The 25,674-nt window shown below is 43.2% G+C and overlaps 2 long non-coding RNA genes across 2 annotated transcripts in view; one reads left to right on the top strand and one right to left on the bottom strand.

The window, feature by feature from the left end:
* The window catches only part of LOC140614061 (uncharacterized), a 33,672-nt gene extending 20,469 nt beyond the window's left edge, over nucleotides 1-13,203 (bottom strand). Inside the window, exons 1-2 of the long non-coding RNA XR_012014956.1 lie at nucleotides 13,035-13,203; nucleotides 5,716-5,921 (exon numbers count right to left, since the gene is read on the bottom strand). This is a non-coding gene — a long non-coding RNA (uncharacterized lncRNA). The remainder of the gene's footprint in view (nucleotides 1-5,715; nucleotides 5,922-13,034) is intronic.
* Nucleotides 13,204-13,262: 59 nt separating this feature from the next.
* Nucleotides 13,263-24,652, top strand: LOC140614062 (uncharacterized). Its single transcript, XR_012014957.1, has 3 exons — nucleotides 13,263-13,427; nucleotides 16,185-16,356; nucleotides 23,877-24,652. It is a non-coding gene; the product is annotated as an uncharacterized lncRNA (long non-coding RNA).
* The last annotated feature ends 1,022 nt before the right edge of the window (nucleotides 24,653-25,674 follow it).

Genomic DNA, 25,674 nt, shown 5'->3' with positions numbered 1-25,674 from the left:
ATTGCTACAGGATGTGCTTATAAAAAAAAAAAAGAGTTTGCAGGGCTGAGAAGATAGGTACCTTGGAGTATGTGAAAGGTTTCCCTGAGGAAAAAGATTAGACTAGGTTTCTATGTGAGGTGGAAGACACAGGAGTCAGATCAACATTCAGAAGAATTCTCTGAAAAGAGACATCATGTACTGCCAAAGGAGAGGAGTTTTCCATTACTGGAGCTATTTAAGTGTTGAGTGGATGACTTCTTTAATTCAGTAATGAAACTCAATAAATTTCACTCAATAAATATATCTGTAGAGCCTGCCACATGCCAGGTGTTATGTGAGGTGCTGAGTGATGAACAAAGGGAGCATAGCACCTTCCCCTCCTAGAGTTTTAAGTCTGGTGGTGAAATTAGATATGATACATGCAACACACATAAGTGGACATATAGTGGCAAATTGTAGAAAGTGCCTTAAGATTGCTTTACATTGGGTGGCCAGGGAGGATAGTAACAGACATTTGTCACTAATGTGACTGATTACTTCCATGCCTGAAACCTTTTAACTCAGGCAAACTTCCCCAGGACCAGAATACGACTTGAAGTGGCTATAAGCAGTCAGGGAACTTCCTTGATCAGTGACTGGTTATAGGGAGGTCATTTACCAATGAAATAAATATCATTTCTGGCCAATGAGAGGAAAGTCAAAGTCTGCTGGCTAGACCTTATTAGAAAAGTTTGCTATTCTGATAAAAAAAAATGAATAGACTCAGATGGAATGGCCTTTTCTCTTTGTCCTTCCTTCTTTGTTCAGACTGAAATATTTGGATAATACCCGGAGATATGGCATTCACAACCATGAGGCTGCAGTTCAAGTACCCTAAGAGTAGAGGGATGGAAAGACAAGGAGACCTGGTTCTTGACGGTATTACCAAGCTGCTGCATCAATCCCAAACTATGTACCCTTGACCTCTTCTTAAGTGAGAAACACCAAGCCCTATTTGTTTAACCTACAGAGGTTGAGTTTTTGCTTACTTGCGGTCAAACACATTCCGAACTGATGAGTCCAGTAGAACTCTCCAAGGAAATAACATTTACTGAGACCTCAGGGATGAACACATGCTATCCGAGTGGAGAATGAGACAAAAGCATTGCAGGTAGAGGGGCAGCATGTGTAAAAATCCTCAGCAGGAAGAAGTTTGGCATGTTTGAAAAACTAAAAGAAGGGCTGATGATCTGAAGTTACAACGAGAAAGCATGGCCAGATCAGGCCACGCCTTGTAGGATGTGATGAAGATTTTTCTTTTACAATGTATACTGTACATGATATTCAAGACTGGAGTAACGGAGCACCCCTTCAGGTCACATGTCATCAATGCATGCCATGTGCTACTGACCTCTTGCTGAGCCTGGACAAATATTCCCCTCTATCTTTCCCTTAACCTGATTAGTCTGGACATGCAGCCAGAGTAGGAAAATGGGATAAAAATATTTGGTTGTGTGATTACTGGCTGGTTTGCTTTGGTGCTAGCTATTGATAATACAAAGAGAAAAGTAGCCATCTTTGCCCTTGGAGTATGGGTTCAACCATTTTTATTTTGACTGGTAATGGAAAGCAGCTTTCTACTGTTCATCATTAAGACTTTCAGGAACCTAGTTACTTTTTTTTTTCTTAATATGAAGAGAGTTGATAAAGGTACTATTTTCAAACTGTGTAGGGAAACTCCAAGGAATAATGCAGTATTTTTGAGGCCAGAAACCAGAGGATACTGACATCACCTCTAGGGCTGAAGGACTGGTAATGGCAGACATAGCAGAGTTCAGAGAAAGAAATTGTTAATTGACAAGGGCTTCCTAAAGGGGCTGTGACCTGTTGAAGGATAATCAGCCCACAGAGACTCAAGGAGGAAGCCAGAAGAATAAACATCCACCCTGGCTCTCCCACTCACTCCCATTTCCTCCCAGTGGTCCTCATTGGCAAAACCCAGCCAGAAGCCAGGAGCATGGGAGAAGATCCCACTGACTTAAATGACTAGAAAAGGGAATATAGGGTTTAATGTAACAGAAAAGTATAGGAAAGAAAATTTGCATTACATTTGGAGAAGTAACACTCTTTGTTTATAACTATTTGTTATAATAGTTTTTAAGAGTCTAAATTGTGTCCGTCAAAATTACTCCATTCAGAAAAAATCATCTCTACTTGGAGCTCCAGGCTGTTAGAAAGAGGCAGAACCATCTAGCTTCAAAACCATGTCAGTCAGGTGTCTTTGGGCTCCAGGAGATGGAATGATGCCAAGCCAGGTGGGAAGCAGGCTGGTGGGTATTCCCTCCCGTCACTCCCACATTTGTTTTAATACATATGCTGAGCCCTCCTGCCACCCCTGCCGTAATGTTGATGGTACACAGAGCCATTTCAGACCAATGATGCACTATGGGGACTGTAGAGGCTTATCCATGGGATCTCAGACCCTGTAATGAGGAAACCCTTTAGTGGGGACAGCTGAAATCCAGACTCACATCCAGTGGATTGACATGGACACCTTGGCCTCGGTCACCATGACTAGGCTTTAACTTAGGGAAATACTGAAGTCAAAGAAAATTAAGTCCCAGAGCATCAATGGTAGAAAGCATGCACATGCACTCCATGAGCCTATAACCACATTCTTTCTCCACATCCCCCTTGGCAGAGGTGGGTGGGACTGCTTTGTTCTTAATGTGCGTTGCACTCCAATGTGGGTGTATGCAGGGTGGCTTGCCCTGAACCTAGCTGTGTTTAGAAAAGGCCCAACATGGGCAGCCTGGGTGGCTCAGTGGTTTAGCCCCGCCTTCAGCCCAGGACGTGATCCTGGAGACCTGGGATCAAGTCCCACAGCGGGCTCCCTGAGTGGAGCCTGCTTCTCCCTCTGCCTGTGTCTCTGCCTCTCTCTCTCTCTCTCTCATGAATAAATAAATAAAATCTTTAAAAAGAAAAGAAAAGAAAGAAAAGAAAAAAAGAAAAGAAAAGAAAAGAAAAGAAAAGAAAAGAAAAGAAAAGAAAAGAAAAGAAAAGAAAAGAAAAGAAAAGAAAAGGCTCAGCACACCTGGGCCTGACGAGGAACAATAAAGCTAAGAGATAACACCAAATAAATCCCACACGTGGGATCTTAGTACCTTGTCTTCCACCCATTAGAAAATCAAGATCTAGTAAATATGGACATCACTTACCAATGCTTGGACCTTGCTGCCACCACCCCCACCACCACACCCTGCCATCTAGTATGTCTGCATTTGCCCTCCACCAAGTCTGGCGTTGCTGTATGACCACCTGTCACATAGTTCCACAACGCCTGAAGGACACATCCTCAGATAGTTTTTGACCCATTCCTGGCATGTCCTAGCAGATCTGCCAGAGCAAACTTCACATCTGCAGCCTCATGACTCTAAGTGATGAGATTTCTGTAGAAGAAAATCAATACTTGGTTGCCACAGTGGAGATTTATCGTATTTGCCATTACAGTCTGATGGTTAAAATACGTGAGTGGCCATAATTGTCATTGATTGGTGTGCAGAGGAGTTAATGGAAACAAGGAGGGCTGAGTAGGAGACACACAGTTCACTCAGAGCTGGACCTCGTATTTGCACCTTCACAGCAAAAGAAAGGCATTGACTGAATATCAGGCACCAGCAGAGATTTTACCAACTGGGTTTGGGCTGAGAGGGAACCTTCTGGGACTTTGCCCCTGGGGCCCATTTCTTTCCCCTTCCTCCTTTCCCCCCCTCCACCCCTTTTATTTATTTATTTTTAAAAGATTGTATTTATTTAGTCATGAGAGACACAGATTGAGAGAGAGAGAGAGAGACAGAGAGAGAAGGAGGCTCCTCGCAGGGAGCCCGATGTGGGACTCGATCCCGGGTCTCCAAGATCTCACCCTGGGCCAAAGGCAGCACTAAACCACTGAGCCACCCAGGCTGCCCCCCTCCACCCCTTTCAAATCCCACTTGCCAAACTTGCCCCCAGACCCAGTCCCCAAGCCTCTCTCCTCAAGAGTCCATAAATCCAGCCTTTCAGAGAGATCTCCCTCTTGGAAACTCTGCCACCTTTATTGTCTGAGGCCCCAGAACCTCTACCATCTTGACTTTGGCTGTCACTCAGCAAATGCTAGTGTTTTGAGAGTTTTACCTACTAGATTGAAAGCTCTTGGCAGTCAAGGACTCTTTGTGACCCAGCTCAGTCATGGCTACTCTTAGTATTATCATGGATGATAAATTAAGATGCTGATTCTCTCCTTCGTGATACAAAGAAATGCCACATCTCCTGTTTACTCCTTTTGTTATAAAGTTTAAGGTACAGTTTGTCCTCCAACTTTCTTCTTATCCCTATCTTTCAGGAAATGCTGCTTTTGAGTTGCAAACATTGCTTCCTCTAGTCATCAACACAGGGACCCTCCTCTAAAGGAGTTTTGTTCTGGAAGGTTTCAGGGGATGAGTTTCTTTACTACTGAAATTGAATGGATGAGACGCTTAAGGCAGCATTCACGAGTCACTTGTTCTTCTGGAACCTCCAGAAGCTCTACAGAGAGGAGAAGCTTGTAATCAGTCAGTCTCAGCAGAAGAAATCAGAGCCTGGATTCCTCTGGGGAGTACCAGTGGAGTCACATTACTAATGAAAACCTAGGTTTATTTCTCTCTCAGAACTTCCAGCCTTCTGTAGGGCAGTCACTTCTGGGACCCCACAGAGGATGTCTCAGATATGCTCTCAGGAAAGTGCTCTTGGCTACCCCATGGTGGCCACCATGTTCCCTGGTCCTGCTCTGACTCTGGTGAGGTCCACAGTGCCTATGTAGATCCTTCCAGCACAGGATAACTTAGAGTAGCAGTTGTGGTAGCCAGTCTCCAGATGCCTCCACCCCCATTCTTGCTTTCTGGTTTTCATGCCTTTGTGTAGTCCCCTCCCATGCTAGATAAGGCCAACCTATCATCCAACAGCATGTGACTTCTAACTAGGTCAAAAAAGACACTTTGGCAAAAAAGACATTTTTAACCTTCACAAGACAGGAAAATTTACTATTCCATTGTAAAAAGAGATTGAAATAGAAAGGCAGGACAGGGGATAATGGTATGAGAATTATTGCACAATTTATCAAGATACAAGTACTTAGACATTATTTTGTTTCTTCAAATCCCACAATAATTATTCTGTGTAGCTGAAGAGTCTGTCCATTTCAGGCAGATCACCCTCATTCAGCTCTTTATGTTTCTATGCAGCTTAACTCCCTTGCCTAAAATTGGTACCTCACTTTCCTAATTTATTCTGAAGACCAAATAAATATGGGCTGCACACATTCCCAGGGTCTATCATATATTCACGAAGCCAGGAGGGATGATGCTGGCAGTGCCCCCTGAGCTCATATGTCCATCTGTCTCTTTGAGGTTATCATCCCTTTGCATAGATACACATTTTGATGACATTTTTGGAAAATCATTAATAAACATCAATGGCTATTGAAAAATTTGGAGTTTTGAGGAAATAGCTTCTTGTGGGGAGGGGGGCAGGGATAGAAAGATGGGGCAGAAGATTTTAGTTCTCATGAAGAATACAAATAATGTATATAGTCGATCCGCATTATTCACTGTGTACTTGCAAATAGCACTTACTTGCTAAGATTTATTCATAACCCTCAAATAAAATACTTGCAGTGCTTTCATTGTCTTTTGCTGACATGTACAGAGAAGCAGAAATTTTGAGTTGCCCAATACGCACATTCCCAGCTGAGGGGGTCGAAGGCCGCGCTCTGCCCTCTTGTTCCAGCTCTCACGTTGAGGTATCCAGAGGATGGAGGGATAGAGGTAATGCTGTGTAGTGTAAACTCAGTCTCTGGGGCTGGATGAATAGTTTGACTCCCAACTCTGGCATCTGTTAGGGTGGCAGCCTAGGGCCAGTCACTTCACTCTTCTGAATGTCATTTTCTTTTGTAAAATAAACAAAATAGAATTGACTGGAAAAAATTATTTTTAGGATTTTAAGATTATAATCTTTGTGAGGTGTGTGTGTGTGTGTGTGTGTGCGTGTTTCCCTTAAGAGCAATGTTTCAGTATTCACTGGTTCAGTGTTCCCAATAACTTTATACAACAAAACTATCATAAATAACAAAAATTGGGATCCCTGGGTGGCTCAGCAGTTTGGCACCTGCCTTCGGCCCAGGGTGTGATCCTGGAGTTCCAGGATAGAGTCCCACATCGGGCTCCATCAGGAGAAGCATGGAGCCTGCTTCTCCTCTGTCTGTCTATCTGTCTGTCTGTCTCTGTGTGTGTGTGTGTGTCATGAATAAACAAATAAAATCTTTAAAAAAATAACAAAAGTCAACTCTATATTGGTCTAAACCAATGGTGGGCATTCTGCTCTGTCCAACCACTCCAAAAAATGACCATAATGGAGAAGTCCAGTGAGTGGCATATACAGGACAATTGTCCAAGATCTTAATTTAAAGGCTGGAAAAATTGGCCAAGAAGTCAACAGAGGCAAGTTGACATTATTTTTCAATTAGGTAGAGCAGTAGTTGAGCTATCCAGTCTGGAATCAGACCAATAAGAGGAGTTACATGGACTCTGCCCCAAGCAAATCAAAGGGGAGTCCATTCAGTTCAAAAATAATGTTTATTATAAGTGCTTAGCTCAAAAAAAAAAAAATAAGTGCTTAGCTCCTGCTACATACAAGGACTAGCTGTGTGGTTTTCAACTCCTATACTCCTATACCAGAGGCACAATAGTATACAGAGAATCCCTCAGAAGATACTGCCAAGTTTTTATGTAAAAAATTAATAATTATTCTGTTTCTACAGTAAGTATACCCACTGTTCCAGTGAAAACTGTCAGTATGTGGAGTTGAGTGATTTGTGTGATATGTTCAGTGTACAATAGACCATGAGAGAAGAGGTGATTCACAGCAAACAAACAGACAAACACCCTGTGCCTCTACTGGTATACCTCCTGAATATATGAAAGCTCTGAGAGGAGATGAGTCTAAAAGAAAAGTGAATAAATTGGGTAATAACTTGATACTGACTTCTTCAAGCATCCCCTTCAGTACCTATATTTGAAAGTACAGAATTGCCGAGTCATGGGGCTTATAAGTAGATACAGCCCACTTTCTGAGGTCTTGGTATCAGTCTACATTCCCCTCCTTTCCAGTTTAAGATAATTCTAGTAGTGCCACATAGTCACCAACACTTGGTATTAGCAGTCTCTTTAACGGGATCTTGAATCTTGCATGGAGAGTCTCAAGGGTAGAGAAAGCAGTTGGAGCTTGTGTGTTCCAAGGAGATCACTCTGCCAAGACAGTCCACAGTTCCTGATACATGGTCCCTGGGAGCACCAATTCTGTGTGAAGCTCTTCTTCCCAGCAATTCTCTGAGCTCCAGCTGTCTACAGCTTCAGGGGCCACTCCTGGCAAGACTTAGACCAGTGGCTCTGAAACATCGGCATTCATCTAAATCAACTGGCAGTCCTATTGAAGCACAGATGGCGAAGCCACCCCAAAGCTTCCTCTTCAGTAGGTCTGCAGCAAGCCCCGAGAGTTACATTTTTTTTAAGATTTTATTTATTTATCATGAGAGACACAGAGAGAAGCAGAGACATAGGCAGAGGGAGAAGCAGGCTCCCCACAGGGAGACTGATGCAGGACTCAATCCCAGAACCTCAGGAGCCAAAGGTAGACACTCAACCCCTGAGCCACCCAGGCATCCTGAGAGTTTACATTTCTAACAAGTTTCCAAGTGATGCCCATGCTGCCAGTCCAGACATTAACCTAGATAAAGGGAAGTAGGCATTCTAGGGAAGGATGAGAGAAATGTTTCAAAGAATGTTGGAGAAGATCCAGACAGAATGAGCTAAAGGGCAATACGAATGTATAACTTGGCCAAAAAAGTGCTCAGTGTGGGCTGGACAAAGCCTGACAGTGGAGAAGGATGCAGATGAAGCTCTAAAACCACCTCACAGCACCCAGGTGCAGGTGGACAATCTATGGTCAATGAAGGGCAGTGGAGAAGATTTCAGTTTGTTTTCAGATCTGCAGTCATATCTGGGGAATCTACAGTTTACAGGTTAGACACTGAGCAGGTGCAGCAGGAAGGAGTAGGCTCCAAGTCCGGTTGTCCTCAATTGTGTGCCTCTCAACCACTTAACCTCTCCCTCCAGGCCTTACTTACTTTACTTTCAGTAACCCCTCAGGGTTGCTGCAAGGATCAAAGGAGAGTTGGACAATGAGTCACTTCGTGAATTGTGACATTCTGCAGAACACCACCCTTTAGCTACTGCTGGGGATGTGGAAATGAGCAGGACTGTGTCCTTGTCCACAGGCAGGCAGGTCCCGGAGCAGGAGGTTCTACACACACACACCTGTACATCCTATTAGGACTTCGCTTCTCTTCATCTCCCTTATTACCATCTAGCCTAACTAAGCAGCCTCACCGCCCTCCCAGGCCACTCAGCAATCCCCTGGATCTTGCCCTGTAAGCCAACTATACGGCAGCCAGGGGGATTGTTTAAAAATCTAATCACATCATGTCGCTCACACACTACAAACATTCAGACAGTTTCTTCCTATTGTCTTGAAACCAAGTTTAAGCTCTCTCCATAAGCTCCAAGAGTGTATACGCTCTGAGCCCATTTTTCTAGCCTCACCTGGGACTCTTCCCAAAGATGCCCACCCCACATTCCTTCTCAGAATGCAAAAAAATTCTCTGTTTGTTCTCTGTCTTCTGCCAGAAAAGCCCTTTCCTTCCACTCCTTGCCCTGTCTGCTCACCCTTTTAGATCTTACAGTGGCCTTTGGCCACCCTGCAATCTCAATTAGATCATCGCATGAAATTCTGTTTCATTTATTTCATGGCTCTTTGTAATACTTACTTTTCATTTGTTCAGTGTATGTCTTTCTGACCCTATTGATAGGTTCTGAAAGCTGTGATTACATTGGTTTCATTCATTTTTGTATCCATCAGGGTGTTTTGGATGAAAGCAACAGAAATCAGTCTGGCTAATATAAGAAAAAGGAAATTCACTGGAAGGACATCTGTAGTTAGTAGTCAGGCCAGAGATCAGGGCTTGGAAACAAGCAAGAACAAGGCAGCTCAAAAAAGTAGGAAGTTAAAATGGCAGGAAATGTTCTGGTAAAAACAGCCTGATTGGGGTGTGAGATCCCTGAATGCCAACTTGTTTTCAGTCTCTTTAATAATCTGTTTTGATTTAAAATCCAGAGTGAGAACATTTAATTGTCCTGGCTTAGATCATGGACTCACCCTTGGCTTGGGGAGGGAGAGAAGCCTCATTGGACTGGATCCAAAAGAGAGTAGTAATCTCCATTAAAAAAAAAAAAAAAAAAAAAAAGTGTTGGTTGGCTCTCCCAAAGGGGAGAATGCGTGCTGCCTATCCTCAAACAAGTTTATCTACTAGGCCACTATATTGATGCCTGCTGAATATCCAGACAGAGTAGCTACCCAATAAAAACATTTGTTCAGTGAATAAATGAAAATTTGCTTCTGGGCAAAGTTCAGAGCTTGTTCAGTACATATGCTTTAAAAAAAGCAATTGTAAATGCCAGTCTTGCTGCTTTGGAATATGAACCTCTTGGTGCATTTAAAGGTACTTGGAAGCACACATCCTGATTTAGTGTCATGGAATCCATAAGCAATCAGGGATACTAGGGAGTCATATACCTTTAGATGAGGACAAACCCAAAATATTCCTGAAATGTCATGCCCAGTTTTACTTTTAATGATCTCAGAAGGTGATGATTTTTATCTCTCTGGATAACTTTCTCTGGCATTAAGCAGGAAGATTTCCCCTCCAGTCTTTAAGGATATACAACCTATCACACACTGAGCCCCCTCACTAGAGATTGGACAATAAGACAGGAGGCCTCTGAAGAGAGTTTTCTCTCTTGGTGTCTCAGGAGAACCAAAAAAAAAAAAAAAAAATCTTATGGCCTTCCCTTAAACTGATAGAATTATGGAGGAGGAAACTAGATATGTGAGAAAGGAATGTGGGGCACTAAGTGAGAGCTTGGTCTTATCTGGCTGGTTAATGGAACATTCTTATACTTCATGGTTTAAGGATTTCTTTTTCCTTTCAGGATTTGTAGGTAAAATATTTTTAATTTTCAAGAGAAGAGGAGAGAATAGAGACATTTCCAGGTTCCATTTCCAGGGCCCTTTGGCTACATTCCCAGTGCCAGAATATTTTCTCCAAGGGTCCTAGGCCAGATATCTGGATTTTTAGATGAGTTTTGTCGCCAAGAAAATTTTAGAAAGGAGATGTGTTTCAGTTATCGTTTGTAGCTTTATAAACCCCCCCCCCAAATAGTGACTTAAAACAGCAGCAATTTCTAATTCTTCATGATTCTGTGGATTGACTTTTATCAGCTGAATTATTCTTCTATTGCACACAGTATAGCTGAGGTAGTGCTCATGAACTATATTCAGCTGCGAGTTTGGCTGGATCTGGAACATCCAAGATGGCCCCTCATCCTCCAGGACCTCTCATCATCCAGTAGTTTGGACCAAACTTCTCAATATCATAGCAGTTGACTTTCAAGGAGCATCTCAAGAGGACAAGCCCCGACATAAATTCATTTATCCACCCTCTGTTGATACTATTTTGCTAATGTCTCTGACGACCAAACCAAGTCTTGTGGTCAAGTGCAGAGACAGTGTGGGAGGGGAGCCCACAAGGGTGTAAACGTCAAAAGATGTGGTTCATTGGAGGCTACCAATGTATCAGTGTATCCCCCAAGAGAGCAGGGCAGCTGTGCAGGCTGAACCTCCCCAGTTGTCAGTGCTTAGGTAAGGATGCATAACCCAATATCCAGCCTATGATTTTGCAATTCCAGAAATTCACTATGATTGGTGCATCTAGCCCCATCATCTTCTCTGAAGCTGCCTCTCATCTACAGACCCTGCCAAAGAAATGAGTTTAGGTTGTTGTGTTTTTAAGATCCTGTCTCCTTTATTTTTATTGTAAGCCACTGATATTTTTGAGGTTGTTTCTTATGTGATGGTACTATGCCAGTAGCAGACTGATACAAATCTCAAAGCTAAAGGTCCTGATTGGTCACTTTTCTGCTCCACTGACCACTTAGGGCTTGGGTCTCCCTAATCTTGTGGTTCTACCAACCACTAGAGTATGATCCTGATCTGCATGTCTGGAGCCTAGTTACAGGCTTGTTTGGGTATCATCTTTGGGAAGAAGAAAAATGCATAGAGAAGCACATAGGTAATATTTTAGGCCAAAACTTGGAAGTTGAGTGCCTCATTTTCATTTACATTCAACTGGCAAGAATATAGTTACATGACCAACCCTAACTGCAAAGAAAGTTATAAAATAGTCTCTACCTGAGTAGCCAGGTATCCAATGAAAGAAGAGGAAAACAGCTTTTAGTGAACAATTAACAATCTCCACTTATAGATGGAGACAATGGCTAAAAATCTTCGAAGATTTTCATGAATAGTAGGATAGCATGAGTTATCATAGTGACATAGTTTCTGAAGCAAACTAGACAGTGAAACAAATTTTATGCTGGCTTGTACAAGCAACTGAGAAAATGTGGTAGTCCTGGTTTTCCTGTGTTGTTTGACATGCCTCCACAGTACAGTGTCCACTTCATGGTCACCTTTTAGGAAAGACAAAGACAAACACAAGTGTATTCAGAGGGAGTAACAGGGTGATAAAGGCCTCAGAAGTAGGCCAGAAGCAGAATGGTTGAGGACTTGGGAACTTTAACGTTAAGGAGAATATTTGGGGGACAAAATGGCTGCCTTCAAACGTTTTAAAGTATGTCATGGTGAAAAGAGATAAAATTTATTCTGTAAAGTCTCCAGGAATAGATATAAGATAATAAAAGGAAGCTACAGAGAAATATATTTATGTTCACTATAAGAAAAGAAGACTCTAGCAGAGAGGTCCAAAATGATTTATGCCTCAGATGCATTTGGGACAAGAAGCAACTGAAAAAAGGCTAATGCTTGTCAAGTACCCACGATGTGCCCAGTACATGGTCAGGCACTTTCACATACTATTCCTTCCAAGCTCTGAAAGTCTATAAATGAAGAGGCTGTGCCCTAATTCTTTCTGAAGTCCTCTGAAGAGGCCACTTTACTCCACATAAATTCGTACTAGTTCCTATCTGGAAGTTTCCTCTTTTCCTGATTTTATCTCCAGATTCCAGAGGCAATTTACTGCAACTCTACATACTTTTCTTCAAATTCTATTTTTTGGGACTCACTGATAATTCTGCAGAGAACACACATGAATTAAATTTGTGGGGTGGAACTTCCTAGGGAGAAAATCCTGGGATGTTGTATGTATACCAAATTGTGGGTTCTGTGGTAGATGGAGAAGCTGGCTGTGGCAGGGAAAGAAGGAATCCTGTCACTTAGTAACTTTCCAATTCCCAGCAGAAACCTAAGATCCTTGAGAGGATGTTTATAGTCCGGACTAGCATAGCTTTGTGGTGACCCTTATGTCTACTGTGTTACCGCATGGGGGAATCTGGAGAATGCTGCCAAGGAGGGTGAGTGGGCTGTTTTGGAAGCTCTGTCCAATGCACAGATGTCTAGTATCTTCCATATACCTCCTCTGGGAACTAGTGGGGAAAGATGCCTTTTCTGATACATTAGGAATTCCTCTTTATTAACTGGAGTTAAGAGTCTTTTTCTTATTCCTTATATCAAAGTTCCTCGATCTTCCAGATGTTTCCACTTGTTTCTCTTAACTCAACAGTCACCTCAGTCAATCCAGAGCCCCTAATGTTATGTTCTTCTATCAGTGGGAATCTCAAAGCAGGAAAGAGAAAGTGATGTTGAGGAAGAAACCTTAAAACTCCAAATCTCCTTAAAGGGTGTGAGAAGCTTTAATGTTTTGTACACAGCTGCAATGGAGTGCTAAAAACGTCCTACACAGTCCCAGGAAATTGAGAGGGAGCTGAGAGGGTGAGGAAGGAACCTATAAGGACACATAAATATCCCAGTTAAGCTCTGAGGAAGGTGAACAGAGGACAATTCAAGGCCCCTGGAGTCATAAAGTGACTTGCCTGAGGAGTCTGCTTGAAGAATGAGGGGTGTCCAATCTCTCATACCTATACACAGTCCACCCTTCAGCCCCCAGTCTCTTGTATCTTTGAAGCCCTCAAGCATCATATTTGGCCAGATGTTAGTAGAGGTTTGCTATGCTCAGGAGTCAGGAGTTCTAAAGTTCTGGGAAGGTTCTGGTCTTGTGACCTTGTGGAATAGAATCCCATTCAGCCTTTCCAGTGATAAGAATTCCAGCCAGCCTCCTTTGATTTACCTAATGGAAATCATATTTCACCATAGCAAGCAATAATTTTTCCCAAGACAACAGGGTGTAGACTCAAATGAGAAATGCACGTATTCTTCTTACCAGCTTTCTAAGGCCCTCTCATCTTTTGTCTTCAGCTACTCTTGTGGTAAGTGCTATCAAATTAGCTAAGAACACTCCCAGCTGAGCATCCAAGAGGAGTGGACCCAGAGAAGATTGGGGATGGATAGGGACTCTTCATCAGAATTATTTCCTTGTTCTAGATTCCAATGAAGTGAAATTATAGAGTTAAACAATATTAACATTGTTCAGGACTTTGATACACATTGCAAAACTGCTTCCAGAAAAGTTATACCATCACTGCTATCTTGGGCTATTTTTCATATTTGGTCCCTTAGCAATGTCCTTTTTATTTTTTTAAAGATTTTATTTATTTATTTATGATAGACACAGAGAGAGAGAGAGAGAGAGAGAGGCAGAGACACAGGCAGAGGGAGAAGCAGGCCCCATGCAGGGAGCCCGACGTGGGACTTGATCCCAGGAACCCAGGATCACACCGTGGGCCGAAGGCAGTGCTAAACTGCTGGGCCACCAGGGCTGCCCGCAATGTCCTTTTCCAAAGCTAGTGGCTATACTATCTTTCTGAATTATATCACCAGCCCCCATTCTTAGAACTTAGTCCCTAACTTTGATACTTAGAACTTGCCCCACTCATTTGGGGCAGGGAACTTTTGAAAACTGAGTTTAGAATAAATCCTTATTCATATGTGAAGCTCCCACTCCAGGATTTCACCAGCCTCGTTACACAACCAATACATTAGCTATACCTTTGAAATGAACTCATCACATTAACTGGCAACACTTTGTTAGTGAAGGAAATAAGGAAAGGCTGTTTTTCTCTCAAAAAGAAAGAAGCGTCCCCAGGAAATCTCAGGTTGCCTCCTATATGTAACCTGTTTAAATGTTCCTATCATTAAAGGATTTGCATTGTCTTAGTCTCTTGATGGGGAATAGACTAAGGAAGACAATCAGGAAAAAGAAATAGTGAGATCTCCATTAAACTGCTCTTCAATTTGGGCTATGTAATTAATTAAGGTGATTTTGACAAGTAACTAAAAAGCCAACTCAAGAAGTAATTTATGATCTCACACCAAATGATCCAACAGTGTTTTCAAGGAACTAACTCTTTCCTCTTCTACTCTATCATTCTCAATGTGTAGTCAGTATTGCCTCCGTGCTAGCTCCTCCCAGTCACAAGACAACTGTGACCATATGTTGCTGCCATAGCCTCAGACAGTCAGTTTCATACATGTCAAATCTAAGGTGTCTATTAAACATCCAAGTGTAGTTGTTGAGAAGGCATTTGTGTGTATATCCCTGGAGTTTAGGAAAGAGAACTGGTCTGGGTATATAAATATGTTAGTCATTGCCATAGAGGTGATGTTGCTGATGTTGCTGTCCTGGATAAGCACAGTTTTAGTTTAATGTAGGGGCAAAATCCTGTTCGGTGTGGTTTAAGAGAGAATGGTTGGAGAGAAGATAAATACTGTGAGTCTAGAAAAATCTTTTCAATTTTGCTGCAAAGGGAAGCAAAGAAAATATAATCAAAAGAAGGGGGGATTGATGGGAAAATAACAGTGTATTTGTGCAAATAGGAATGATCTATAAGACAGTGAAAAAATAATGACATAGAGGAAAAGAGACAAATTATTGGGGTAAGGCCTTTGAGTGTAAGAAATGATTGGGAATTCCTATTAAAGAAGATATTTCTTTCTAGAGGAGTACAGATAATCCATGTATAGTATTGGGTGGAAAGCAGATGGTGGCTGGTGGGTACATAGATGTAGTGGTGGGAGTTCATAGAAGCTCTTCTTTAATTGTGAAGAACAAGGTCATCAGCTAAGAGTTAGGATGGAGGGGGCGGAATTGGAGGTTTGAGAAGAAAGAAAAAGATCTGAAATTGTATGAAAGTAAATAGACTAGGAAAAACCATGTGATTGGCAGCAACAAGAAAGGCACATTTGAAGTTCATGCCTATAATATGGGATGATAATAAAAACACTACATTATGAAGATTAAATAAGTTAATTCATGTAAAGTAATCAGAACAATGCTTGGCATGTGGTAACACTGCAGAAGTATTAATCATTCTTGTAGTAGCAGAAAGGGATAGCTTTGTTAATTCAGCAGAACTGAAGTAGTGGGTGTGATTACAGTGGAGTTACATTATTTATTATCGTATATCATATGTCTAATGGTAAATGTAAGTAATAGTATGCACAAGAAATAGCAGTAAAACTAGAAGTAAGAACATATTAATCTTGAGATGACTTTGAAGCACCCACTCAATGTCTACTTTACGGCAGCCCTTGATTCATCTAGGTATTAGGAATCAGGATAGCTGTGGTCTTGTGGGGGGGGTGAGTAGAACGGGGGAGTGACAAAGTCTTCTGAGAGATGGACAATAATTCTGTTTCTTGATCTGGTGCTGGTTACACAGATGTGTTTCATTTGAAAAAACGTATCAAGCCGTACACTCGAGAGATGTGCGCTTTTCTCTGTATTTCAATGAAAAGTTTTAAGCACATAAAATTTTTACTTAGAAAAATTTTAACAAGTATAGAAACAGAGGGCAGCCCTGGTGGCACAGTGGTTTAGCGTTGCCGGCAGCCCAGGGTGTGATCCTGGAGACCCGGGATCGAGTCCCACATCGGGCTCCCTGCGTGGAGCCTGCTTCTCCCTCTGCCTGTGTCTCTGCCTCTCTCTCTCTCTCTCTCTCTCTCTCTGAATAAATAAATAAATCTTTAAAAAAACTATAGAAACAGGGAGATGAATGTCTTCTAATGTCAGTAGACTACCTCAAAGAATGATAAACTTGATCTTTATTTAAATTTTCCTTTTTCAGATCCAAGTTATCTTGAGTGGATTTCTTCACCCCGAGCATGAGTCGCAAGTCCCTTTCCCTGGGGAAGTAGCCCTGCATAATGCAGAGATTTGAGGCCCAGAACTTTTTCCTTCTCTTCCATGCATCCTGGCATCTTTAAAAGTAGATGAATCTATTCTCTGCAGAAAGTTAGGTAATCTTCAAATTATTAATCTCTACCATCTCATCGAGATCAACATTTATGGGACACCTGGATGGCTTAGTGGTTGAGTGTCTGCCTTCAGCTCAGGTCGTGATCCCCGGGGTCCTGGGATTGAGTCCCCACATCGGGCTACCTGCAGGGAGCCTGCTTCTCCCTCTGCCTATGTCTCTGCCTCCCTCTGTGTGTGTGTGTGTGTGTGTGTGTGTGTGTGTGTCTCATGAATAAATAAATAAAATCTTTTTTTAAAAAAGATCAACATTTATCAAATTCTGCTAAGAGTCTTGAGTTCTTTGATACAAGATAATGTGAACCACTAGCTACTTTCTCATCTAACACGTCGCTCTAAAACAGAGGCAGAGTCTAATGCTGCAGACATTCTAGTCTCAATTCACCCACCAAGTGTTCTGCATCTGCAGAGGGACAGCGGCATATCTCATCAGCCTGGGTGTGAGATGGGGATGCTGGCTAGGTTATCAGCCAACAGAATGTCAGGACTCACAGTCTGAGATGTCTTATGACCAGCCCAGACACATGAGACTGTGGTTAAAGCTATGCTCTCAGAAGCTTGGTGATTTATACCCCCACCTCAGTCCCCTAGACAGCTTCATGAGAAAATAGAAACCAACTCAGAGTCCAATTCCTCCCATACAACTAAAGGGAACAGACATCCAGCCCATGAAGCGGAGGTAGCAGAGCAATGAGGTGCTTGCAGCCAAGTAGAGATCAGACCCTTGGCGCTGAGCCCTAACCCTCTACAGATGGCTCAGCTGCCCAAACCTAACACCGACCCAGACAAATGAAGCAGCACCTACTTTAGAAGAGCTCAGAGTGACCCAGCTTCATCCAATACAGTAATTATTGAGAAGCCAAAGCTATGGAAACTCGACTCTTGATATCTGTTCTTCATGCATCTTGTATGACCATTTTCCCTCTAACTTTTCCTTTTGGCTGGAATGGATGACTTCACTTGCCGCTAACCACAGTGACTAAGACTTAAAGACTGTGTTTGCTTGGAAATAAAATTTGGCATCAATGGCATCGTTCTGCCCCTATGTGGATTGTATGTCTCCAGACCTCCTTGTACTGTCTAGAAGACAAGAGTTCTGAGACTCAGTGCTTCTGGCAAGTCCACTTAATGTCATGGCCGAGTGAGAACTTTATTCATTTACAAGTATTTAGCGAGCACCCATTCTGTGCCACAAACCACTCTATCTGCTAAAAATACGTCATGAACAAGATACACAAAGTCCCTCTGTCATAGAGTTTACATTCTAGATAGAGGGAGACAGACAACGAGCAAGTAAACAGATAACATTTTTAAGGACAATTTCAGCTATTGGTAAGACCTGTGAATAAAAACTAAACAATGTGGTGAGAGGAAGAGTGACTAAGGTGGGAGTGAGCTGCTTTAGTGGAGTGGCAGGATCAGACTTCTCTGGGGGAATGTCACATCTAAGCTCAGATTTCAACAAGGAGGTGCATGTAGGCAAAGATCTGAGGGAGGTATTCCAGGCAGAAAGAACAGCAAGTGCAAACACTTGAAGGCAGGGACCAGCTTGGTATGTTTGCGAACCAAAAAAAGGTCAGTATGGCTAGAGTAAAGGAAAGAAGGCCTACAAAGCATGTAGGAGCTAGATCATGTAAGATTGTGGACTGTGATAAGAAATAAAATTTACCTGCTTGATAGGGACAGATCATTCAAATGTACTGCCAAAGGGAAAGAAACAGTTTTGAGTGTGAAGGATGGAATATAGCCAAGTGGTTAGGAGCTCAGGCTCTGGAAATAGAGCTCTCTTGGGCTATATCCCGGGTCTACCACTATGCTGTATAAGCTGAAGCAAGTGGCTTAACCTCTTTGGGCCTCGGTTCCCTTATTTTAAGTTAAATATAATGGTAGTTTCTACCTCAGAGATATTATTCTGCTTTGAGGATTAAGGAAGTTTATACATTTATGGAGCTTAGGATCATTCCTGACGTGGTAATACTTACATTTTAAGTGTTCACTGTGGCTGTGTTATTATTGTATAGACATATTGATAATGAGAAAAGGACTGTCAATGTACTTTTTACTATGTTATATTTTACATTTTTATTTTTTTAAAGATTTTATTTATTTATTCATGAGAGACACACAGAGAGAGGCAGAGACATAGGCAAAGGGAGAAGCAGGCTCCTTCTGGGGAGCCTGATGTGGGACTCGATCCCAGGGCCCTGGGATCACGACCTGAACCGAAGGCAGATGCTCAAACACTGAGCCACCCAGGTGCCCCACATTTTGCACTTTTAAATGGTTATTGGAATAACATTGTCACAAATTGTATTATGTGTCCTTAATTCTTTTTTTTTTGTGTGTGTGTGTGTGTGTGTCCTTAATTCTTCCTTCTATTCTTCTCCCATGGCTTCTATATTAGTCTGCTAAGATAAACAACAGAAAACTTTTTAAAATTTAAAATTAATAAAATTCTGGGTGGCTCAGTCAGTCAAGCAACCAACTCTTGGTTTCAGCTCAGGTCATAATCTCATGGGTTGTGGGCTAGAACCCCACATAGAGCTTCAGGCTCAGTAGGGAATCTGAAGATTCTCTTCCTTTACCCCGCCCTCCACTTGTGCACATGCACACCCTCTCTCTGTCTTAAATAAATGAATAAATATTTTTTAAAATAAAATAAAATTAATAACAACAGAAATTTATTTTCTCACATTTCTGGAAGCTAGAAGTCCAGGATCAAGGTATTAACAGGGTTGGTTCCTCCTGAGGGCCGTAAATGGCAGATCTTCTCTGTCTTCACATTGTCCTCTCTCAGTCTGTGTCTCTCTGTCCAATTTCCCCTTTTTGTGAGGACCAGTCATTTCAGATTAAGGCCCACCTTAATGCTCACACTTGAATTCGATTACCTCTGTAAAGACCCTATTTCCAAATGAGGTCACATTATGAGGTGCTGGGGGTTAAGACGTCTTGTAGGAATTTTGGTGGACATAATTCAACAGCTTTACTGAGTGGAACATATCTCGTCATCCCACTCATTTGGGGCTTGGTCATATGACTTGCTTTGGCAAATAGAATGTGGGCAAAAGTGACAGTTTCCAATTCCAAGACTCTCAAGAGACATTTACATGTTTCCACATGCTTCTCTTGATCATTTGATCTCTGCAATCAGGATGTCATGCCCTGGATCACCACGGTGACTTTAGACAGAGCTTCAAAATGAAACTAAGCAGAACCTAACCTAAAGTCTTGAGTCCAGCCTAGCCAAGCTGATCCACATCTGGCCCACCATCACCTGCAAACCAATTGGCAAGAAATAAATATCTGTTGTAATAATAAGCCATTAGAAGTTGTGGAGTTATTTGTCATGCAGCATTATCACAGTAAACATGGACTAATAAAACATTAAAAATATTTCAAACATTTTTCACTCAGAAAATAATAATCAACTATCTTTGTTTTTACACCTCCATTCTTCCAATCTTGATCCTGGAGCCTACATACTTTTTTTTTTTTTTTTTTTAAGTAGGCTCCATGCCCAGTGTGGAGCCCAGTGCAGGTCCTGAATTCACGACCTTGAGATCAAGACCTGAGCCGAGATCAAGGGTTGGATTCTCAACTGACTGAGCTACCCAGGCGCCCTGCCTACATACATTTTTAGTGTTGTTTAATTGTGTGTCATTATCATTTCAGACTCCAATTTTTTTTCTATTTAGCACCATGTCAACCACTCTTCATGCAGTTTCACAGTTGTCCTAATAGTCAAATTTCCTGTCTACATAGCACCTCCTTCATCTGCTCCTCTCTGGGGGTCACCTGTGAACTCAGGCCATCTCTACCATATTTCCTTAGTCCTGACCATTTCTAATGCTTCCAGATTGTTGCAATTACAAACACTATCATAAAAGGGTATGGTAAAGCCAGGCTGCCTGCAGGCCTGCCTGCTGACCACCAGGAGGCCCCCAGGATGTGCCAGTCTTAGCCATCTCGCCACTAGTCAGTGAATGGTTTTCAGCCTTGGTGAATTTTAGAAGTCCAGCTGTGTCAGTGCTCCCGAATAAGCCAGATGCAAACAGACAGTGATGTAAACCAAACCTATGCATTTCCAGCAAGGAGAAGCTCCCCAGGTTAGGGATTAGATAGCTGCTATCCTGTAATGAGGTTTCCATTTTTCCAATGCTCTTGTTCTGGAGGATCTAAGTTTGTCCTAAGATTGGCAAATTTAGAATCAGAATAAGAGAGGAATGAGGATTCTGAAGGCTGTTTCATCCAGCCTGGGTTGGAGGTCTGATGAGAGATCATGTCACATTGTGCTGGGGACTCTAGTCTCTTACCTCACCCTATGCCAGACTGTCACTGAGTCCCTGAATCTCCAATACCTTGGTGTTTCTATGTTCTCTAAGGAGGCCTCAGCTGCTGGAGATGGAATGAGTTCCCTCAAATTGCTTTTGTGTGGCTTAAAAACTATACTGTCACCACTTGGGATAGTACATTTGGGCTAATTTCTAGTAATATACTTGAAGTATTATAAGAATATTTGGAATCAGAAGACCCAGGTTTGAGTTTTTATCCCTTATCAGCTTCCTGGATGGCCTTAGCTGAAAAACGTAACCTCTTCGAGCCTCAGTTTCTCCATCTGCCCCTGCAAGGCAGACTTTCCAAGGTCATTAAGGTGAACATGTTTTCAGATCCTGTTAGTTGTTGTTTCTATGGCTGCCCGGGGCTCTCCTTCATTGCATAGAATTCTCCAGGCTCACCTAACTCCTTGCAAAGTTTGCCATGGTAGAATGGGTCAATGGCTATTATACCACAAAGAGGCCCCCAAAAAGCCCTTCAGAGATAAAACAGTAGTAGGGGATGTAAATAACTGCCTTCCTTCTGCACACATCTCCACTGCTCAGTGACCTGAAATTCCATCCTTTGTCTTCTCTCTTGAACTCTCATTAAAGAATGGCTTTAATTTGGGGGCCCAGAGTGGTGTTGGTGATGTATGGAGATCCTAGCAAAATGTCAGGGTGTGCAAAAGTGACATGAGCCATGAATAGAATGGCCAACAATAATCAAAATAATCATATCTCGGGCCTTTCAGTTCTCAAAGTACTCTTGGAAAAAAGTACCAAGTAATCTTCATTATTTGTAAACTGAACAGCATCTATACCAAGTGCTCCTGGGGTTTGTCTTTGTCTTCATCTTCTAGGTGTATTAAAAGTGGAAGGTGCAGGTGAAAATTAGCAGTTGGTATTTGTGCAATTGGTGTGTGTGCATTTGTCTGCATGCTTGCACACACATGGAGGGGACATAAAAACAGCAGGAAACAGAGAAAGAGACAGAAAAAAAGTGGGAGGAAAAAAGTGAATAGAAGAAGAGGAAGGAGAGACACTAAATGCTTACAATGGTAAGACAGAACTGAAAAGAAAATGGAAAGAAGGATAAAGGAGATGAAGAAGAAAGAAGGGGTGAGATGTAGCAGGAGAGAAGAGAAGAAGAAGGAAGAGAAAGTATCAGGGAGGCAGAGACACACCTCCCAGGGTGAGCCGGCTCCTCAAGCCAGTTTCAGGAAATGAGGCACTTCTGCCAGAAGTTGGCTCTAAACTTTTTAATTTTGTTAGAACACCCAGAGATGACCATGGGCTAAGAAATCATCAGTTCATACTAGCAAAATTCAAAGGATGTTGGAATAAACTCCAGAATAACACTTCATTATCAAAGATAAGCATTTCTCAGTATTCACAGATTGCCGCCCACTCTCCTGAGCCCCCTCTTCCTGGACTCCAATGAAATAATCAGTGTCAGGGACACCTGGGTGGCTCAGTGGTCGAGTGTCTGCTTTTGGCTCAGGTCATGATCCCGGGGTCCTGGGAGCGAGTCCTGCTTCGGGCTCCCCCGCAGGGAGTCTGCTTCTCTCTCTGCCTATGTCTCTGCCTCTCTATATCTCTCATGAATAAATAAATAAAATCTTTAAAAAAAAAAAAGAAATAATCAGTGTCAGATTGGAGTTCTAACAAGTCCAGTGGGATATTTTGATCATCTCCCAGAAGGGCCCAGACTCAAGTATTTTCTAGCCAAAATGCTTATTTCTGCCTGTGACTCTCCACAAGGTAGGTATCATCATTATGTCTGTTTTTTAGAGGAGAAAACTTGTAGACACTAAGTAGCTTGCCCGAGATCAAACAAATAGTGAGGATTCAGACTTCAGTCTGACTGCAGGGCCCGAGGATATAACAGGTGTGAGCATAGTTAGAAACACACCTGGGGATCCCTGGGCGGCTCAGCGGTTTGGCACTTGCCTTTGGCCCAGGGCGCGGTCCTGGGGTCACGGGATTGAGTCCCACATCGGGCTCTCGGCATGGAGCCTGCTTCTCCCTCTACCTGTGTCTCTGCCTCTCTCTCCCTCAATCAATCTCTCTCTCTCTCTCATGAATAAATAAGTAAGTAAATCTTTAAAAAAAAAAAAAAGAAGAAGAAGAAAAGAAACACATCTGCCACATGGGAGACATTCAACACAGCTGCCACCTCTGCTACTAGACGCCACCTAGTGTCCAGGGAAATGGGCGATTCCTGTCACGGCTGGCCAAATCAGTTCTCTGCCTGCTTTGCCTTCTGCATCTCTCAGCTTGCCTATGGATGCATCTCATGAACTAAGCCTCAGTCATGTATTGGAGCTTCCAAGATGTTCTGGGAATTGTTTAATAGTGGGCAAGAAAATCCATACCTCTGGCCTGGACTGATACACACAGCATGTTCAGGCAGAGCTGTCATTAGTTGAAACACAACAATACAGCCAAAGCATCTGTTAAAATATCAAAATCCTTCCAAACTAGTTGGTAAGTCATCACTATCCCCGGCTCCCAAGTGCCTGCCACCAGCCAGGAAATCCCAGCTCTCCCCTAAGATACTCCCTCAAGGCCTCAACTGTGATGGTTAATTTTATGTCACTTTTACTGGGCCACAGCGTTCCCAGATATTTGAGCAAACATTCTGAGTGTGTCTGTGAGGCTATTTCTATATGAGATTAACATGTAAATCAGTGGACTGAGTGTAGGTCCCTAACATGGGTGGCCCTCATCCAAATAGTTGAAGACCTGAATAAAACAAAGACTCCGGGCAAGAGGGACTTCTCTCTGACTGACTGTGTCAAGCTGGGACAGTGGTGTCTTCCTGCCTTTGGACTCAAACCCAGGCTGGAAGCTGACACCACTGGTTCTCCTGGGTCTCCAGACTCTTGCTCCCAGGATCACTCAGCCTCTGTAATGGGAGCCAATTCCTTCGATATTGGAAGATAGATACATACGTACATACATATAGGGAGAGAGAGAGAAAGAAAGAGATTCGATTTGGTAGATATTGATATTGATACTGATATCTGTTTCTCTGGAGAACTCAGACTAATACATCATCCAGAGTGTTGATGCCTGACCAACAAGCAGCCTTTGGGACCTTCCCTGAGCCAGTGTGCCAGAGTATTATTGTAATTAGTTACTACCAGAGATCCCCGAATAATCAAGCATTTTGGCTTCGCCAACAGGGGTGTGCCTCTGACTGTGCCAGGCAAGAGCATTCTTGGAGAGCACAGAATGGCATTCAGGAGGAGTCACCAATCCGACCTTCTCCTACATCACTCCACGTCCCATCCATCCTGCAGAAGGACGGCAGGCTTCTCCTGCCTGCCCAACATCAGTGCCTGTTTCGTCACGTCTGAGCCAAAATGCTTCAATAAGTCATTGCCATCTGTGGGTGGAATCTACTGAGGGGAAGTGGGGGACCTGGGAGAGGGGAAGGGGTGTAGTTGTTACTATGAGAGGCATATCCCATAGGTGTTTGACTTGTAATAGGTCTGTGTCCAAGATCCAGATCCCCGTGCCTGTAAGTCCCTGTGCCAAGAGCCCACGTGGAAGGAAAGCTCAGTTTTGTCTTCATTCTTCCCGGATCCATTCATATAGAGACTTAGATGGGCAGGAACTGCGTGGTCTTTTCCACTCTGCATGTATTTTCCAGCATAATCAGATGTAGGAGGAGAACATATCTCATCAAATAAAGAAGTCGGCTTGTCACAGAAACTTCTGTAGGAGGGGGAAAGACTCAGAAAAGCCACAGGAAGGTAGACAAACCCCCAAGTTTATAAGGAGTTGCTATTTGTTGTCTGTGCTCAGCAGTAAAGCAACCTCACCATCGGGGCTTTCTAAAAAACCGTCAGTCCCTGTGTGTTAGTGTGGGTTCAGCTGCATGCAGTCCTCGGGCCTCTGATTCTAGTCATTCTGCGTGAGAGATGTGTGAAAAGAGGGAACGTGTTCATGTGTAAGAGCTGGGATAAAAGAGGGAGGGAGGGCGGGAGGAAGAGAATATAGAAAGCAGAATTAAAGCAGCACTTGAGACAGATGGCAGGAGGGGAAACTAAGACATTTCCTTTCTTGGCTTAACTAAGGAACGGATCAGAGCTGAGTGATCAGCTCCAGAAGACCACTGTGTGAGAAGGCCCAAGGGGGAGCACTGGGGCGTACCCAGGAGCTAGAGCAACCCAGCCGGGGGTGCACACAGAGCCTTGGAAGCTCCTGAGTGGGCTGCTGTCTGTCCCCTCTCGCTCCTAGGTTACACAGGCTGACCAGAGACTAGCCCCTGGCATTCCCGGGCGAGTCAGAAAAGTCCCGCACTGCTGCTTAGCCTTCCGATCGCTCTCCTCTACCTTCCCACAGCTTCCTCGGGAGAGGATGCAAGGAATCCCGTTGGTGGCAAGTTATCGGTGGCCAGCTCCAGACCCAGGGCTCTTGGCTGGCCATGGAAGGCCAGAGGATGCCAGGAGCCCCAGAGAGGAAGGGCAGACTCCTGGGGACCCCCTAAAGATGCAAGATCACCGAACCAGGAGCAAAGGTAGCATGGGCTCCTTCTGCCTCGCCCGCGCAGAGCCATGGCTATGGGAAGGGAGCAAGGAATGAATGAAGACTTTCAGGAGCTTAAATAAGCTTTCGGCTGGACTCGTGATGTCTCCTTGGCATGCTAAAGTGTCAAAAAGTCATACAACTTTCCCAAGGTCCAGTGGGCCAGCCTGATCTCCGACCTACTCAGACGAGTTTTGCAATACACTCCTACCCATTAGTACAATAGGAAGGAACCGTCTTTCCCTCTGAGCAGAGGGTGGACTGCAGCAGATTGTATTTTTCAAAGACAGCTGCTACATCTCTCATTGTACATGTCTTCTGGAACAGGGATCGACAGACCATGGCCCATAGGCTCGCTGTCTGGTTTCGCGATGGAAGTTTTACTGGAACACGGTCTTGCCCATTTCGTCTATGGCTGCTTTCCTGAGGCTGCTGGGGTGGCGCGGTTTC

This window comes from Canis lupus, chromosome 22 (genome assembly GCF_048164855.1).
Source record: "Canis lupus baileyi chromosome 22, mCanLup2.hap1, whole genome shotgun sequence".
In the NCBI taxonomy this organism is placed as follows: Eukaryota; Metazoa; Chordata; class Mammalia; order Carnivora; family Canidae; genus Canis; species Canis lupus.
The sequence above is the reverse complement of the archived record's forward strand: the minus strand, read 5'-3'. Positions and strand labels throughout refer to the sequence as shown.